At 43.1% G+C, this 17,594-nt stretch overlaps 1 protein-coding gene across 4 annotated transcripts in view; it reads right to left on the bottom strand.

The window, feature by feature from the left end:
* Positions 1–17,594, bottom strand: part of Sipa1l1 (signal induced proliferation associated 1 like 1) — a 288,870-nt gene that overhangs the window by 180,102 nt on the left and 91,174 nt on the right. For all 4 annotated transcript variants that reach the window (XM_031355460.1, XM_031355465.1, XM_031355461.1 and 1 more), the window contains one exon: positions 15,746–15,813. The gene's annotated coding sequence lies outside the window, so the exon portion shown is untranslated. The remainder of the gene's footprint in view (positions 1–15,745; positions 15,814–17,594) is intronic.

The following is a 17,594-nucleotide window of genomic DNA, read 5'->3' as shown; positions in this document are numbered from 1 at the left end:
TCAAAAAAAAAAAAAAGAAGAGAGAAAAGAAAAAAATAAATAAATCAATAAATCAATAAATAATAAATAATGTTTAAAAATGCTCAGGACATTTGGCAAAATACAGTTTCAAACACAGAAGCAACATTAGCATCTAGATCCTGACTGGGTCTTTTCCTGTCACACATCCATTTGTGATTATGAAATAGCCTTTGAAATCACAATATGGTCTGGTGTTTTCCATAGGCAGGAAACAAGTGATCCAGTCTGAAAGGTAAGAGGGAGAGTAGGAGAGTACCACAGATCCCTGGAGAGAGGCCAGGGAGGGAGGGCGTAGGGGAAGAGGATGGTTAAACACCAACAGTATGGTAAAACAGGCTAGTCACACAGGCTTCTTCCTGGTTTACGAGCCAGATAAAGGATGGATGGGGTCCAGTTGGGGGTTCAACAGTCTAAACTCTGGTGGCTACTGTCTGCCTTCCATCTTATGATCAGAGATCTAAACGCAACAGCATGCTTATAAGTTGCAGCTTGTGTGAACTGTATCCCTCACATTAAGCTATGGCTGCTCTAAAACAAATCAACTGACTCAGTGAGACATGGTTTTTTCTTTGCAAAACTTCCCATTCTATCGCTTATCCCCAAAGAATCAAGCATCTTGGTACTGCTTATGCCTAGTAGAATTATAATTCCTAGACATCATGCAGAGTTGAAGGAGGGACTCCTGCCTCTGGGCAGAATCAGACATTCACAGACTGAAGAAAAAAGTCAGAATCACCTCCACTGTAACTCAATTTGCAGAGACCTTGTTTATGGCTATGGACAAAATCCAAGTGGAAATACTGTAAGAAAAACAATTCTATTTCTATCTTGACTCAAAAAAAAATTATTCCTCTCTGTTTCAAATACTGCTGCATACTAACAACAAGCCTGTCATCAAAGACTCCTGCTGTGAGAGCAAGTCATTATCATTCGAGAATGGCAAAGCAATGGGACAGCAAAACACTCTGCTGAAAAAGACCCTGCACCCTGATCCCAGCATGTCACAAGTCCCAGCAGCTGAGTGCTACCAGTCCTGTCCTGCCACTTCTGCAAAGTCAAGGCTCACCTAGAAAGATGCAACAATTTAACACAGAACAGGTATGTTGTAACTGTTAATTTGATGCTTGCTACTAAAGACTTCAAGTATTTAACTAGTATTTGCCTGTCAAAGATAACTGCATTGTAAAAAGCATTGAAAACAAATAAAAAGATATCATCACCCAATTTCTTAGTAATAGAGGAAGACTCCTGCCTTCAAACTGTACTACCTCAGCCTGCAGCCTCAGCGTCCAGGCTGGGAGGCCACACTGAGGCACAGGTTCTGTACACAGAGCTTCTGTGCACAGGGCCTGAGGTTCACAGACAGTGGACAGCACAAGCTCTGGGACTGAGAGGGGCAGACTCTCAGAGGCAGAGGGCAATGCAGGGAGTGACAGTAACGTAGCTGCCCAGACTGGACAATTCCCATCACAGTACTTGAGATCTGAAGATGACCTGTAGGTGAGAAGCCTTAAAAATAATTTAAGCAAGAAAGGAGCACAGCTAGACATACTTTCTTTTGGGAACTCCAGTTGTGATGTAGAAATTAACTGAGTGATGGGACAGGTTACTAACATGGAAAATAACTCCTGGAAAGCAGAGTTAGACCACAGAAGTGGAACTCCCATCTCAGGCTCTCTCCAGCTGCTACAACTGTACTTAGGCAGGGTCTCCTTGATTTCCATAGACTTCTGCGCAGATACAAACCCCCAGCAGTAGCCAATGACTTCAGCAAAATAGAATCAAGTGAGCCATTTATAAATTTGTACAAAGCATAAATGTAAACAGTGAACTGGGAGGCATTTTCATTAAGAACTACAGTGATTTCATCCTAAAATACTAAAAAGCTTGCTAAACACACCAGCTTCACATCCCAATGCTTTATATAACCAACTGTTATGTACAAACAAAAAATGACTCCCAGTACTCACACAATTTCTGTCTAAAAGAAACATTTAGGCTTATGTGAAGAATATTTCAGGCTCATGCCTGTAATCCCAGTGTTGACGAAACTGAGGCAAGAGAGTAGCTGTGAGCTCAAAGCTAGCCTGGGCTACCTACAGATTTCAAAATAATCGTGGATTACTGCAAAAGGTCTTGTCTGAAAGTTAATTAATAACTAAATTCTAATAGTCTCTAAATTTTGGCCACTTTTAAGATTTTTACCTCAAACACTATGGTATGTTGCTAGCCAACAACTTTACAGTCACTTGTTCTGTGGCCAGAGTGAAAGATCTTATCTGTGCTTCGACAACAGTTGTGTTCATCAAAGCAAACACCACACAAGTTGTCTGGGCTGGTTCTGGGTTGGTTACTTCCTAGATAGTCAGAGGAGACTGTATAAACATGAGGCTCAAGGCACAAATATCCATCTGCACAGGATGTTAACACCATTCCTTAATTCTTTCACGGTCCTACTCTCTTGCAAGTATCAAATCTCTGACCTCTCTAAACCATTAATTAGGTGAGAGAGAAAAAGATGGAGGATGGAGGAGCCATCTCGCCTAAACCCAAACAAGAAGTCCTCTCTCTATCAGACCATCTGGAAAGGATAAGAGGTTAACTCCATCAGGACCCTGAGTTGTCCTTATGGAAACAAGCAAATTCCTCCCTTCCTGAGCCCAGTGCTATCTATCCAAGCCTTCCTTTGGATTTGATCCCCTGGCACTGGATTCACAAGACTCACTTTAACCGCTGCTACTGAGGAAATGCTTTTGATTACTTACATCAAGCAGACGTGGGATATGCTGGCAGAAGAAATGTTCCCATGATAATAAATCCTAAAACTTAGGCTTTCCTCACCACCCTGGTCTGGTTAAAGTGAATAATCATGAAATCTAACGCTTATTTTTTTGCAGCTTTGACATACATGGTCACAATATACTTCAGCTATATTTTTAATGCACAATTAATATTTAGTACTTACTTAATGTTATCTTTATAATTCCTTCTCTTCCAGAATTTAACTCCATTCAACTGCAGAAGGTTTTCCAGTGGATTCTGTGTGGTTTTGATTTTTGATGGTTAGTTCATTTGTTGTGCTGGGTATCAATCCCAGAATCCTGTTCATGGGAGTTGTCTAGGGTGGGGTTTCTTATGCTGTGACAAAATACAATGGACAACAGCAACTTGGGAAGGAACGAGTTCATTTTATCTTATAGCTCTCAGGTCACATTCTGTCACTGTGGATGACAGGGCAAAAACTGAAAGCAGAATTTGAAGCAAGAGCCATGGAGGCATGTTGCTTACTGGCTTGCTCCTCATGGCTTTCTCAACCTTTCTTGTACAACTCTGAACCACTGGCACAAAGGTGGCATCACCCTCCCACATCAATCCATTTTCAAAGAAACTCCCAATTTTCCTATATGTGAATCTTATATAAAGGCATCTTCTCAACTGAGATATCTCTACCCAGATGACTGTAGCTCATGTCAAGTGGCACAACCTAGCCAGCACACTAGGCTAGCATGCCGACACTAAGCTATACAACAGCTATCACGTGGGGAATGATAGGCTGACCAGGTAAGAGCAGAGTGTACAGAGGCAGAGACTAGGAGACCTCTAACCCCATGACTGACTGACCTCTTCTGCATCACAAGCTCCCCTCTGACGGAGGCCAGTCTGAGGAAGTTCCTGTCAATGTCATGAGACAAAGCATGTAAGGCACTTGGCAGAGAACGGTCTCTTGTGTTCCACAAAGGTTCCTACAATTAGTCTTAAATAACAAAAGCACACAGCAAACAACAGGAATGCAAGTAATCACTGTGTGGTATCTCTAAAGATAGTTCAGGACCGCCAGCCATCTTTAGCTTTACATTTTACTCTCATTTTCTATTTAAAGGCAGAGTGAGTTATTCTTAATTACCTTACATTAGGCCTTCCTGGTTGTCTGTTCCTATTCCCTGCTGTGACTCCATTAACATGGCCTCCTGAGGCTGAGTTCAAGAGATTTATGATCAACTACATAAAATTCCCTTCATACTGATTTTAATGGCTTTCTACTGATAAATAATAACCTAAAATAAATTGGTTAATTTCTAGACCATAGAGCTGTTTCCACTAGAGATCCACTGAACTGTAGTTGTTTTTCACCAGCTGTGTGGATAATATTTGCTTCACAACTTTTCAGAGTTGTTAGAGAATGAAGAGGCTCGTGAACACCGTCTCCTTTCTGGTCTCCCCAAGCTCTCAAGTCCCCCCTTTTGGCTCTAACAAAGGGGTTAGAATGAAGACAGACCAATTCATGTCACAGAAGAAGCTCAGCTAAACACTTAAGTATCAGAAACCAAGCCAGCGATAATGTGACAAGAGATGGGAACAGAACAGGGAGGACGGGACATTCCAGACACCTTTCTCACCAGAAGTCAGACGTGAGAACAGCACTGGCGAATGGCTGCCTTACACTGTCCTCCCAATTTGTCATCAGGAAGAAGACAAGAGCCACTGAAATGTTCACAGCAATTTCACAACCCTGGCAACTTCCCACATGGCTCAAGTCTCGGACAGCACAGTCAACAGGACTAAGTCTGTGAAACAGCTCTGCACAGAGAGTCTATTATTTCAAGGTCTCTGACACTCACCCAAGCACAACTCTAAATTTGTATTTAACCAGGATAGGCACCGATTCCAGGGCAAGATCAAAAAGCCATACATAGTCCTGTTCTTCCCCCGGGCAGCCATAACCACAACATAACTCACAAAGCAGCTTTTTTTTGCAACTTTTTTTTTCTTTTTCTTTTTTTTTTTTTATTTTTATAGACAGGGTTTCTCCGAGTGGCCCTGGCTGTCCTGAAACTTGCTCTGTCAACCAAGCTGGTCTCAAACTCAGAGATCCGCCTGCCTCTGCCTCCTGAGTGCTGGGATTGAAGGCATGCACTGCCACCACTACTGCCCAGCTATGAAGCAGCCTCTTGAAGGCTCTGTGCACTGCTGCAGTGGCTCTTGAAGGCTCTGCACACTGCTGCAGTCTTGAAGGCTCAGCAGACACAAAGGCTAAAAGTGCAGGGGGCACAAGAGAAGCAAGCAGGAGCCCCACCATGCCCTGTACATGACTGCAACTCTGATATGAAACCTGACTCAGACGGGAGGCCAGAGTGACCAATGGACCCTCTGAGCTCTGGCTGCAGAGTTAAGGAAGGGATTCCCACCACCCAGATTTCTTCTTTATTTTTTTTTCCACTTTGATTGTGATAGAAGTACTTTTATTTTCTTATATTTCCACTGTGTTGCTTTTTTTATTCAAATAATTGTTTATTATTATTTTACTTACTCACTTCACATCCCACTCACTGCTCCCTCCCAGTCATCCACTCAGATAATACCTCAGTCCACCCCCGCCTCCCCTTCTGAACAAGTAGGGCCCTCCCCTGCATTTCCCCCCATCCTGGGTACATCAAGTCTCTGTGACATTAGGCACATCCTCTCCCACCAAGGCCAGATAAGGCAGCCCAGCTATTAGAGCATATCTCACATACAGGCTTTTGGGATAGCCCAGGTTCTAAGCTCTGGCTGGAGAGCTAAGGAGGGGATTTCCATGGCCCATGTTTTCTCTCTTCTTTTTCCTCTCTTCCCAGGCTGAGGCACTCTCAAAGCATGGTGGGCAGGGACAGTGCTGATCTACAGCTCTAAGGAACAGAAATACTATCTCTGACACCCAAACACGGGCAAACCATCTGTTGCTTTCTCCTTTGTCCTTTACTCCTCGGCCCAGAATGTGAGCAGTCACAGAAAATATCCTGTCCCATTTTAAGTTCCATGTTTATGACTGGAAAACAGCCAAGGGAGCCCCCTAGTGAGAAAGGGAATACCAGAGAGGGGAACCAGAGAAACCAACCACACGGGGGCATTAACTGACTCCTGGGGAACTTACTGCAGTGGATTGAAAATGTATGTCCCTCCTAGGCTCAAATGCTTAAACTCTAGGTCCCCACCAGGTGTCACTGCTTTGGCAACTCGTGTAACCTTTAGGAAGTAGAGCCTCGGATCGCTGGGAAAGGCAAGCCATGAGGTTTCAGAGCCAAGGCCTACTTAGTCTACTTCTTCAGCCTGTTCCACGATAAAGTAAAACTCTTGTGAATACTCCTGCTGCCACGCCTCTGCACAGCAGCACACTGCATCCTCTCAAACAGCCAGAGACAGTTCTTTCCTTAAATTGATTTCCTCGGGCATTTTGCCCCAGTAACAAAACAAAACAAAAAGTAACTCATACAGATTAAAAGGCAATGATGGCGCACGCCTTTAATCCCAGCACATGGGAAGCAGAGGCAGGTGGATTTCTGAGTTCGAGGCCAGCCTGGTCTACAGAGTGAGTTCCAGGACAGCCAGGGCTACACAGAAAAATCCTGTCTCAAAAAAGCCAAAAACAACTACAACAAACAACAACAACAAACAAACAAAACCTAACCACCTCCCCCCAAAATAAGGTAATTCAAGAGAAAAACCATCTTTTCAACAAATAATGAAAGATAAAAAAGGAGCCTTTATCTTATGTCAATATTAAAAACAAAATAAGACATGATTTACCCCAAATTGTATGCTATAAAAAAACCATCAAGAGTTTCTTATGAAAGGCAAACTTTCATAGCCTTGGAATAATAAGCCAAAGTTTCTGAAAATGTCTTTCCAAACTGTATTTTTTTTAAAAAGGACAAATCATACTTCTTCAATATTAAAACTTTCTGCTCTCAAAAAGACACTATTAAGAGTATGCAAAAAAAAAAAAAAGTGAACAAACCAGTACCCCCAGAACTCCCAGGAACTAAACCACCAACCAAAGATTACACATGGTGAGATTCATGGCTCCAGCTGCATATGTAGCAGAGGATGGCCTAGTCAGTCATCAATGGGAGGAGAGGCCCTTGGTCCTGTGAAGGCTCTATGCCCCAGTGTAGGGGAATGCCAGGGCCAGGAAGCCAAAGAGGGCGTGTTGGTGAGCAGGGGGAGGGAGGAGGGAATAGGGGAGTTTCCATAGGGAAAACCAGGAAAGGGGAGAACATTTGAAATGTAAATAAAGAAAATATCTAATAAAAAATAACAATAAAGAAAAAAGAGTATGAAAAAATGTAGCTGGCTATGGCTTTATTTTTATAAATACACATATAAGTTATAAGCACACCTTTAATCTTAGTTCTTAGGAGGAAGAGGCAGGCAGAACTCTAAATCTGAGGTCAGCCTGCTCTACATAGTGAGTTCTAGGCCAGCCAGAGCTACATAATTAGACTTATCTTTTAAAAAAAAAAAAAAAAAAACAGCCCCTAAAAGAGTATGCAAAAATAAACACTAGAGACGTGGCTCAGAAGTTAAATGAAGGTAAGCATGGTGGCACAGACCTGATTTCCAAACCATGTGGAGGGAAGGGGCAGGGACTTCACTTCAGATCAAGGAGGTAAGGCCAATCTGAGCAACACAGTAAGAACTCCTCTTTAATAAACTGCATACCAACTACGTAGTCCTCTATATAAGCACATGCAAATGTTCATAGCACATTTCTGTGGAGTTTGTCAAAAACTGTAACAACCTGGGCTGGCGAGATGGCTCAGTAGGTAAGAGCACTGACTGCTCTTCCAAAGGTCCTGAGTTCAGATTCTAACAACCACATGGTGGCTCACAACCACCTGTAATGAGATCAGATGCCCTCTTCTGGTGTGTCTGAAAGACAGCTACAGTGAATATGCCGGAGCCAGCAAGCTGGCAGAGGTCCTGAGTTCAATTCCCAGCAGCCACACACACGATGGCTCACAGTCATCTGTACAGCTACAGTGTACTCATCCACATAAAATAAAATAAATCTTTAAAAAAAAAAAACTGTAACAACTCAAATGCCCCTCAGTAGGCCACTGGACAAACACCTCAGCTTAGCACACAACATGGACTCCTGCAGCTGGGAGGACCCAGCAAGCTCACGCAGGTGACTCTCAGACATTACACTGAACAAAAGAAATCTGCTTTCATCAATGAAAGCTCCTGAAGGGAAAAGTGCAGGAAGCAAAGGGATCAGCAGCTGCTGCAGGACAGTGAGTGGGAATCACACGTGTAACTCACTTCATGTGCATCAAGGGAAATGGGCAACTTTATTTCATGTTAATTTTTTAAAACCAACATGAAATACATCAAATTAACAGCAACCCCTACATAAGTGAGACAAACACTGTACTGAGTTCTGATACAGAAACCAGTTTCTAGGGTTAATGGGAAATGTGCTACAAAGCATTATTCGAGCAAAGCTGACTTAGGAAATACTTTAAAAGATACCCTTTTAAACAGAGCTAGCTGCTCATCTACCAAATCAAGCTGCTTGAACAACAGACACCACATCCACCACCCTGCACCCCACCTCCTGGAACCCGGCTCCTAGCTTGTGAGATGCTGGTGTTACAAGCAGGAAACCAGATGCAGAAGCTCTGACACATCCCTCCAGTCCACCTTTGTCTCCAGGGACTTTATACAACTCCTCCACTTCCTCATCAGGAAGCCACTCATGCCCAAGCACACCACGTTGCCTCCCTCCAGGGTGGGACAGAAACCAACTCCCATCTCAAGAGTACTCACAGTAGATCTGGTATGTTCTCAACAAGACCAAAGAGAGAGTGTGCAACTCTTAAACTTGGTAGGATCATGAGATCCTACCAAACCATTGTAAGTTTGGTTCCTAAGCCATGTCTCTGCAGTCTGTCAAACTACACTTCCACTTCCACAAAAGCCTTCCATGCCTATAAAGTACTCACTACTCAATTAATGTTTACTTTTTCAAGCAAAACCAGTATAAGCCACTAAAGGGCAGTGTAGATGCTTCTCTCAGCTTGCCGTCAGTCTACTCTACCGTCTCTTCAAGGACACACACACACCACACACCTGCAGGAAATACCCTCTGACAAATGACTTGCAAAGCATTTAATACATTTTTTATTGTAATGGAGCAGCTATGAGTAGCTCTATTTTTCTCCCTTTGTTCTCTCTTCCAAAGGTTTCCAATGCCAGAACCTAAGGACATGGAGACCTGAGAGGACATGGAGACCTAAGGATGTGGAAACCTGAGAGGACATGGAGACCTGAGGACATGGAGACCTGAGAGGACATGGAGACCTGAGGACATGGAGACCTGAGGACATGGAGACCTGAGGACATGGAGACCTGAGAGGACATGGAGACCTGAGAGGACATGGAGACCTGAGGACATGGAGACCTGAGGACATGGAGACCTGAGGACATGGAGACCTAAGGACATGGAGAACTGAGAGGACATGGAGACCTAAGGATGTGGAAACCTGAGAGGACATGGAGACCTGAGGACATGGAGAACTGAGGACATGGAGACCTGAGAGGACATGGAGACCTGAGGACATGGAGACCTGAGGACATGGAGACCTGAGGACATGGAGACCTGAGGACATGGAGACCTAAGGACATGGAGACCTGAGAGGACATGGAGACCTGAGAGGACATGAAGACCTAAGGACATGAAGACCTGAGGACATGAAGACCTAAGGACATGGAGACCTAAGGACATGGAGACCTAAGGACATGGAGTCCTCTCCCTCCTTCCTCTTCTTCTGACCATGGCTACTGGGCTTATTTTTAAATTCTCTGAGGAAAATTCTACCTTTTGAAGAAAAACTATTGTGTTTCCCAACATTACTACCATAACATGTTGGGGGGATGGATACGCAATACACTAAAATTTTACAAAAATAACTAAATGATTCCTTAACAAACGTAAGAGCTGGGTTGAAGTGGGAGTGGCTACTTCTTGGTGTGGACCCTGCTTAAGAACTGCACAGGGACAGGTGAGCAATTAACAGTCCTGCTCTGATAAGAGCAAGCCAAGCCTAACTGCATGCTACCCTGCTCTCCAGAGGGAAGGGCCTATCTACAGTCCTTTTAGATGCAGGACTGGGGCTCCTTAAAGGATGCTCCTTAAAGGCTGTGCCTTCCTCCATCCTGACAGATAAAGTCAGTTAACTACTCTACCACAAGTCTACATTTTCTGCCTCAGCTACTCACAGTGCCCACCACTCTGGGTGACTTCAACAACTAAGTGGTTATTCTAAAAGAACTAGACTTCCTCTTTTCTCTTCTTTATTTTTAAGGGGGTTGGGGTGGAGGCTCCTTCAGACCCAGATGTCAGTTCCCTTGGGGCTGCAGTTACAGGCAGTAGTGAACTGTCCATGTAGGCTTGGAAAATGAATTCAGGTCCTTTACAAGAATAGAAAATGCTCTTAACTACTGAGCCATCATCTCTCTATGCCCAGCACTAGATTTTCTTAGGCAGAATTTACTTTCTGGTTAACTTTGTGGTTCTTATAAGCTTATCCAAGGAGAAAGCTCAGCTCTGCCAAATTTTTACAGCTCATTTGTGTTTGTATTATTGACATCATGTTCACTCCATAGTTCTCCTTTACAGCTCTAAATAAAGCTGGTTAACATCATCTTCAAGTCTGTATGGGGAGCTGTATGGGTCAAAAGTTACAGTGGGCAGAACACAATCCAGGGAATGAGAGACCCTCTGCAGAGGACAGTCAGCCACATATTTGCCAGTGCAGCCTTGCTCCAGCTGCAAGCCCTGGTTTCTGGCCCAGGCCTAGACAAACAGTTCCTGGCCTATAAGAATCTGACTTACAGTGACACAAAACATAACCTGAACTCAGCAGCACTGCCCTTTCCACTCTGGTCTAGGTTAACACTTGCATTTATTGGCGGCGCTCAGGCTGGCGGCAGGTGGGCTAATCTGTCACTAGGCTGGTGAATAAGGGTTTGTTGGATTGCCCTTGGTTTATCATGAGGTAGAGGGGCTCCTGTGTCAGTCAGGTTGCTCTCATTCCTCAGAACCATTTGAAGCTCTATGATTTTAATCCTCAGTCCAGTAAGTGTGCTTATTCTGAAAAGCAGCTCTGACGGGATTTCTGCTCTCAAGCTTCCTCCCTTCTCATCATGTTGGCCACACACCCCCCCAACTCCTCAGCACTTTCAAAGCACTATTCAGAAAGGCACTCCTAGAATTATCGCCTTGTCTGTGACAGACTACCACAGGCATCCCACAACTCCTGCTATCTTCTTTCCATACCTACTTCACTTAAAAAAAAAAAAAAAAAAGTAATGCAAGAAAGAACAAGAAAATGAAAATCAGAAAGCAGGGGACAAACAAGTCTTTCTGAGACTATTTCTAACATGTGCCCATTTTTACTTCACTCTTGGTTATTATAAACATTGATAACCACTATCAATGACAGTGATCAATGAGATTATTAAATGACCAATAGGAATTTGATAAAAAAAAAAAATTTACTTCTATACTTAGAAATGGTTACTATTTACATTATAAACTATAATCATCCTTACAATAGAAAGGAAAAAAGCATTTTCTATGTACATTTAATTAAAGGTAATTTTGTTTACATATTTAATTATAAATAATTGCAAAAGCTAAAAGTAATTTATTCTATTTTCATTCTTAGAGCCTTAGTGTTTACTAAGAAACTCAACCTTCAACAACAGTCTAATTCAAAGGCCTCTTTTTAATCAGCCATTAGTGTAACAAAGACAATGTTCATTAGAAACAGAACACCCATTTTAAACTGGAGATTAGAACATTTAAAATAGGAACCACAGCCAGGTATGGCCCACACCATTAGTTTCAGCACTCAGAGGCAGAGGCTGGTGGATCTTTGTGATTCAAGGCCAGCCTGGTCTACATAATGAGTTCTAGGCCAACCAGGACCACACAAAATCAACCAGCAACAGAAATTAATGCTGGCCTGAGTGTAGACACTGAAAGAGCAATGAAGAGAACCACTAGTCTTATGTGACAATTAGAAATGTTGTCCCAGAAAGATGAGAAAGTGTTCCTGTAGACGATACAATAAAAGACAAGATTGTGGCCAAAATATGTGGGCCTATTGTGTTTAAGTGCTTGCCTAGCATGGTGTGAAGCCCTGACTCTTTTTCTCCAGCATGGAGAGCTATTAAAAAAAAAAAGCAATAAACAACTAAATAAAAATAAGACTCTAAATTTGGTTCTTGTGAACAATATAAAACAGTTCATTAACTGGTCAGAAGCCAGAGAAATAGCAGTAGTTACAAGCACTCACATCAGGTGGGTCACAGCTGGCAGGCGCGCGCGCGCGCGCGCGCGCGCGTGTGTGCGTGTGTGTGTGTGTGTGTGTGTGTGTGTGTGTGTGTGTGTGTATGACTTAAAAATAAAATAACTCCTTAAAAAAAAAGGCCAACATGCCTGAGACTATAAATACCCATTTAGTCAAAAGTGGTGAACACTAAGCAAAACAAATGCCCTTCTTGAAAACAGATATTTAATTTAGTCCATAATGAATATAAACCTGTGCTTTAGGCACTATTTTCAGGGTTAAGTAAACAAATGTAATATAAGCCTGCTAAGAGGACATAATTAGGACAGTGAATTTTATTACCTTGGCCTCCAACCAGGTTCTACTAATGCTGTTGTTTATCCCAGCAAAATAGCAAAATGGAGAGCGGCCTGGGAACTGTCCCAGTTTCCCAGAGAGTTATCAACTGAAGCTAATGTTTCCTGAGAGAATTCTGCTTTGTTGGGTCCTTGAGCTGCCAACACCCTTGCCACACCCTCGGTGGGCAGCATGGGGAGTGCCAGCTCTGAGCTGTGGCTAGAGGATTCCTAAGAACCCTCAGCGGTCAGCACTGCACTCACCTGAAAGATGAGCTTCACCTTAAGGCCTCACGGACACAGCATGGGGAGGATGAAAAGCTTGCTCTAGTAGCCACCCTGTTTTCTTCCTGTCTTGTTTGTCTTCCAATAACTAACATAGGACCTTAGGCATCTCAACATGTGGAGCGCCCCTTCTCCCCTAAAGCACCTTAGAACTGACTGATTTTCAGAACAATGCAATGCTATCTGTTTAAATTCAGTAATTATGGAGACACTAAGAAGCCACAATTCAGAAGACTGACTGGAGAACATTCATTCCCACATCATACCTGTTGGTTCCTCTTACATTATGGGAGAAAAACGCAAATAACAGAAAGTGCCTACAATGGAACTAAAACCTGAGAGTTAACCCTGTGATGAAGCAAATAAATATCAAGTTAAAACAGTAAAATCTATTTGATTTTCCCATTTCAATAACTACTGCCACTCACTGTGTAGCCCACCAACCAAGGGCTGGAATTATGGGTGTTCAGTACTTTACCCAAGTTCATTTCAACTTCTTAAAATACGATTAAGGTTCTCAGCTCCTCCCAAGTCAGCTAAGTAGAACACAAGGGCAAAAATAAGGCATCGCTACCTGCTGGCACATATGCACATCAAGTTTTCAGTCTGGTTCCTAACTTCCTATCACTTTAACAGGAAGCCCAGTACCAAAAGTTCACTCAATTTGCAATAGCAATACTGTTTTGTTAAGGGAGGCATGCCTAAAAAAGGTTTTCAACAAAACACTAGATACAGATTGTGACCTAACCTATCTTTAACCCAATCATCAGAAAGGGACCACATTGTCAGAGTACTTCAAATCCTCACTTACAAAAATGATGTGTGAACACCTTTTACTGGACTGAGAATGTCAACAACAAAGCTTGTGATAAATGTCAGTTCAAATCATCAGCAATAAAGCCCAAACCATGAAGTTTCCAGAATAGAACATTGCAGGATGTCTGAGGGCCAAAATGGTATCAGAAGAAAACAGAATATATTCAGGACAAGAAAATAGGCTTCCTAAGACACAAAATTAGTAGCCATGAATGAAAAAGATATCACATTAAAAACTATGTCATCTAATGACACTGTTACAGAGAGACAGATACCTACACACCAGCACAGGCACACACATACACTGCTGAAGAGACAGAGGTTAAACCTCAAACTCAAGAGAAGAAAGAGACTATGTCTTCACAACGTTTAAGGAACTCACAACTTGATGATGCAATGTCCACTGTACACTGGCTGGAGGGGGCACAGCATGGCAGAGGAAGGGATGCAGGCCCCTCTCTCCCGAGAGGAATGAAGGGCGGGCTGAAAGCTGGAGGGGACAGCAGACTACCGAGACTACACGAGTAAGGCAGAAAATGAAGCTTAGATGGATTCGGGCAGTCTGAGCTATCTTTAAAGCCGTGTGTACTTTGCAAAGTGTCAGTCAGTCAGTCTCCACTGAGGAGAAACTTAATGGAGACAGCAGTTCTGACATCCAGTCATGATGGTTTCCAAAGAGCACCTTCTCAACCACAGTGCTGGCAGCAATGGTGGTTCCTACTCAACTCTACTCAGCTCAAACCAGGAACGTAAAGTTGTTTGGAAGAAAGATATATTTTACTTTAAAAACTAGATTCATAACACATCTTACACACTCTGTCTTGTCTAAAAATAACTCTTCTACAATAATAGGCTAACACTGTAAGGATACAAAGTAATAGAAAATGTCAAAGTTGCCCATAATCATTAAAGTTGTTCGGCCAGGATTCTTTAGCTGTGACTTTACATAATTACACATTTGCTGCTGTCTAGACATGCTATTGAGTTAAGATTCATAACACATACCACTCTGGCCCAGTGCTGGCAGACCAGAATATAATACAGGGCTATAATACACTGTAGTACTTAGGACAAGAGACTGACAAAGCTGTGTTTCTAACATACAGATGTCAACAACGTGTAACAATAAAACGGGGGGTGGGGGTGACCAACCCAGATCCACACATATGCTGGGGCAAGCACTACACCTCTAAACTGTCTCCCCACTCTGATTGGAGTCATAGCTACTGCGAGGTCTTCGTGACAAGCCTGTCTCTGTGATCCTACACCTTCACCTGCATCCCGGAGTCCCTGGCTGAGACACTATGCAAAGCCTGACTTGCTGTTTTACAGATCAGTCTAAGAATCTAACTGTCTCAGGGGACTGCTGGAAGCTGCTAAGACTGAACTGCCACTTAAAATAAAATATGTAAAATAAAATAATTTCCTTTTTCCCCTTTAAGCAGTATAAAAAGAAAAGAAACACATTTCTAGACAGCATCAACAGTAAATGGAGGAGTTTTGATCAGAGCAGCTAGGATGTCAAGCCGATAGGTAATGCTATAGACAGAAAATAATCCTGACAAGCAAAAGTTATTTTAGAGTAAAACTGGAGTGGCATCCAAAGGTTTTACAGAAGAGGAGAAGCATTGTTAGTACGGGTGGGGTTGGGGGGACAATAAGAAAAACATTTGAACAAAGAAGGCCTACTCAAGGCAAACAGATGTGGACTCAAATTCTAGCTCGGCAGCATAGAAGCTGTGTGAGCTACAGAAACCTTCTGCCTATTACCTTCCGATCAATTTTCAAAGGATGTGCTTAGTAAAGCTCAAGCACACATCAAGTGATGATGGCCACTATGGTTATTACTATGGTCAAGATGAAATTTCTCAATAAGGGTTTGGAATTCTCCAAATCTATAACATGCAAGAAGCAAATGCAGTAACAACAATACCAATTAGGAGTTAAACAACATGGGAATCTAGAGAATCTAAAACTTTAAACAATCAGCAGTTCTTACTTTCCCTCTTCAAGTACTATAAGGAATGAGAAAAAAGAACAGAAGCGATCCCTTGGGATCAACTGTTACTGCCAACCTCTCACTTGATCAAATAAAGACACACAGCAAACTCCACAAAGATTAAACTAGGCAACTTCCAGGCAAAAGTCCAGAGGCACAATGGCCCCGCCTACCTGGAATCAACTTCTCCCAGTTTCACTCCAGCAGCTTTCTGGGCAGCAGGCAACCTCCAGAAAAGTACCTGTACAGGACAGAAACACGGACTTAGCATGGGGCTGAGAAGAAAGAGGACAGTCTGTCTCTGTCTGCACAGGAACCAGGAAGGATCTTCTCTGTGGGTCTTGTCAAATGTTACTGTGACAAGGATGGCTCCTGCAAGAGCCTCCAGGACAACCTGAAGGAGGGACCTGACGGCATGCCGTCTCTCAGCACAGGATTCTGAACCTTCACATGAAAAAGGCAGATATAGGGGATCCACCAGGGTGACACCAAGGAGAAGTCCCAATGTGCTGTGCCCAGGCTCAACTTTCACCACGGTGCGGGCAGGCCATGATACTGATGAGGTTACTGATAGGAAGTTTCTCCTTCAACCTCACTTCCCTCGCTGTGCTCTTTGGGTGATCCACATATGATTCACTCAACAAGTGCCTAAGTGCCTTTGCCTCAACCATCTTCCCTCTTCTTCCTCATCTTCCCCCTCCTCTCTTTTTTTATTTTTAAAAACAGGATTTGGCAATAAAGTTCTGAATGGCTTAGAGCTCAATACACAGGCCAGGCTGGCCTTGAACTTTATCTGCCTGCTTTTATCTCCCACGTGCTGCCATTAAAGGCATCTGCTGCCACGTTACATATCTTTTCATCTATGCATGGCAGCTCTAAGCCCACCATCTCCAGAGGATAGTTCTCAACAGGCTAAAGTCTTCTCTGTTGAGAGGAGTCCTTGGTGAAGGGTGAACGGAGATGCTCCTACAGAAAGCTGATTAACTAGTAATACCTACAGAAGCTTCTGATAAAGAGACACAAACACTAAGGCCACTGGCATCTACCACTTTCAGACTATAGGGGAACTGACCCCAAAGATTCCCCCCTTTCCATCCTATATTGTCCCTAAGACCTCAAGCCACATGCACACAGTCTCACTTCAAGGGAGTGACTATGACCTTCAGTTATTCTCATTAAAAAACAATTCTGCTTCTAGAGATGCCTGCCTTCTTCCCTTTTATCTGTATATCACTTCCATTAACCCCATCTGATCCCATCCTGTGGTATATTACGTACAGCTGTGTTGGACATTTCCTCCTAAGTTGTATTAAGGTCATCTTTATATACATCTTTGATCTCCTTAACATCTACAGCTCTGTGTCCAACTACACAAAGATGGTCCTCTAGGGTTCCAGGGTTCCTGATACTACTGCATGACTGCTGTAGATTAAATGATCTGAGGCACAGAACATAGCGGAGCCACCAGAGCTATAGATAGTCTTGAGACTGACTGGCTGATAGATCTTAGACTGAAGAGGGGAAATGGTGACTTCAGCTCCAAGGAGCTCAGAAGGGAGTTACAATGAAATTTTGCTCCAGGCTCCACTATAAAGAAAAGCCAAGTCCTTTTATTTGTTCACACAGGAAACAAGAGCCAGGCTCACTTAGGAGCTGGTCTACCCACCCTCATTGAACTACAGAGGTAGAGCTAGGGAAAGGATCTGTTTTCTGCTCCACCCCTGTATACAGTCTTGCTTTGTGTACAACTGATCCTAAAAATCAAGCCATCAGCAGTTCAGTTTCCCTCTGACTCTGACGTCAGCCACAGGAAGGACACCTGCTGTTCTGCACCAACCAGCACTCTCTGACTCTACCTCAGGCCTCAGCCTAAGAGGGAAGCAGCTGCCTTTATACTGCCTTTCTTTAACAATTAAATTTAAAGACAGGCCTTGGCTACTATTCAATGGAAACATGCCACGCACACTTTGCGTGAAGGCGGTATCTGAGGCGTAAACTTCAAGAAAAGTCAGTCTCCTGCCT

The sequence above is a fragment of the Mastomys coucha genome, unplaced genomic scaffold (genome assembly GCF_008632895.1).
Source record: "Mastomys coucha isolate ucsf_1 unplaced genomic scaffold, UCSF_Mcou_1 pScaffold6, whole genome shotgun sequence".
Classification (NCBI taxonomy): domain Eukaryota; kingdom Metazoa; phylum Chordata; class Mammalia; order Rodentia; family Muridae; genus Mastomys; species Mastomys coucha.
This window is presented reverse-complemented; position numbering and strand designations above follow the sequence as displayed.